Raw genomic sequence first — 2,318 nt, 5'->3', positions numbered from 1 at the left:
TAGCAGCTTTTAGGAAAGATCCCACCATTAAAAACTCCAGTGGAATATAAGAGGCCCGCGGCACCGAGGACTTCCATGCGGTCGTCCCTTTTTGTTTTTGACAAACCTTTGGCCTTGCTGCTGCAGTGTAGCGTGGTGGCCAAGCGGGCCGGGTGGCCAAAGGTCACGCAAAGCCAGAAGCACGCACGCGTGCGCACATAGACACACACGCGCGTGCGCACACACACACACACACACACACACACACACACACACACACAGGGGCGTCACAAGGGGTAGGGAAGTGGGACTGAGTTACCAGGGCCCAAGGTGGAGGGGCCCTAGTAACTTTAGCTATTGAAAAATAGCAGATATACAAGCTCACAGCCGCGCTGCGAGCTTGTAGATCTGCTATTTTTGAAAAGTCGTGAAAATGTGCGCAAATCTTTGAATATATGTATTTTTTAAGTGAACATTTGTAACTCAAATTTTGCTTCTGGGGGGTCCCTGGAACTAAATATTTTGAGATGGGGGGGTCCTTCACATGAAAACGTTTGAGCATCACTGACATGGAAACATAGGTTTCTTGGCACACATTTTCACGATTTTTCAAAAATAGCAGATCTACAAGCTCGCAGCGCGGCACTTGGTGCCGCGCTGTGAGCTTGTATATCTGCTATTTTTCAATAGTTAACATTCATGGGGGGCCCGCAGTGAATCCTTGTACCCAGGGCCCAGAATTTGGTGTGACGCCCCTGCACACACACACACACACACACACACACACACACACACACACACACACACACACACACACACACACACACACACACACACAGTAACTAAGCACACACACATCCAGTGGGTTAAAGTCAAGTAACTAAGTACAGTATACTTTACTGGAGTATTTGCAGTTTTCAGTAGCTTTTACTTCTACTCCACTCCACACATCTCAGAGGCAAATATTGTACTTTTTTCCACTAGGATAATTTGAAAACTTTAGTTACTAGGCTATTTCATTACTTTGTAGATTTAGATAATTATGGCAGAATAGTGGACCCCAATGGTCATTCAGCTGGACACTGAGCCGGACATTGAGAGTATAAAACAGGAAAAAGGTGATCCGATCCTGGCGCTCAAGGTTTAAAAGAGTGGAATAAGCGGTCCGGGGACCTTTAGGGGGTCCTGAGAGTTACTACAGGGGACCCTCCAAATCTTGTGGCATATTCACTGGCACATCGACTTCACTATACAGGAAAATATATATTTTTTAAAGAAAAATAAATCTGCTTTAAGTAAGTTTTTTTTATAATCGGATGAATCTAGGGTTGCAATACCTCTCATAGGCAGCCAATGCATCAAAACGTTATTTTGCTATCTGATTGTATTAAACCACGTCAAACTCACCAATATTGCGGCTCTATGGAAAGCTTGGAATTTACTCTTTCTATCTGCAAATTGTTTGTTTCAGAAAAATCCACCATAGACATGTTATGATTTATTTTCGGTCAAGAAATCCGAGCAGACATGGTTTATTTCCTAAGTGTTGAACTTCGGAAGCGCTCGTCTTCTATAACGCAACGTCCCGCTGCCTCCTGCATAATGTGACATTTAGAACCAGGTGGTCACAGGACCGCTGAGCGATTTTCCACGGGGGCTTCCAAACTCCAGGACTTAGAAGAAAAAATAATCACCTGAACCAAATTTCTTGATAGAAACTGGCTCATAAAATGTCTATGGTGGATTTTTCTGAAACAAACACTTTGCAAATAGAAAGAGTAAATTCCAAGCTTTCCATAGAGCCGCAATATTGGTGAGTTTGACGTCGTTTAATACAATCAGATAGCAAAATAACGTTTTGATGCATTTGCTGCCTATGGGAGGTATTGCAACCCTAGATTCATCCGATTATAAAAAAATCTAGTGTTGCAATTGCCAATTTGCGGCTAGGGTTCTTCGTGATTCTGAATCCATTGCAAGCATTTGTTTTGCATGAATAAACATTTCTTGGGCGAAAAACGGCCCCACAAAACTGTGGAAAGTGATGAGTCATCAGATGACTTCACCAAATACTTTTAACCAAACATTTGATGCTAGGTATGCTAGCTACTTATGTGTTTGAATTAATGTTCGTTTTCGGTTGGCATTACATTATCTAATTCCTCATAGGCTCATATCTTTAATATTCATTAGATTTTCATTCAATTCACAAAATGACAAGCAGTACAATATTTCTGCAATCTGCATGGTTAAAACATAGGCCTTATTTATTCAAAAGATGGTCATTGCTAACCAAACGCAAACTCACTTCCTAATCTCACTTCACCACCAGGCTTTCT

The sequence above is a fragment of the Nannobrachium achirus genome (genome assembly GCF_963921795.1).
Source record: "Nannobrachium achirus genome assembly, chromosome: 24".
NCBI classification, from domain to species: domain Eukaryota; kingdom Metazoa; phylum Chordata; class Actinopteri; order Myctophiformes; family Myctophidae; genus Nannobrachium; species Nannobrachium achirus.
Note: the sequence above shows the minus strand (reverse complement) of the source record.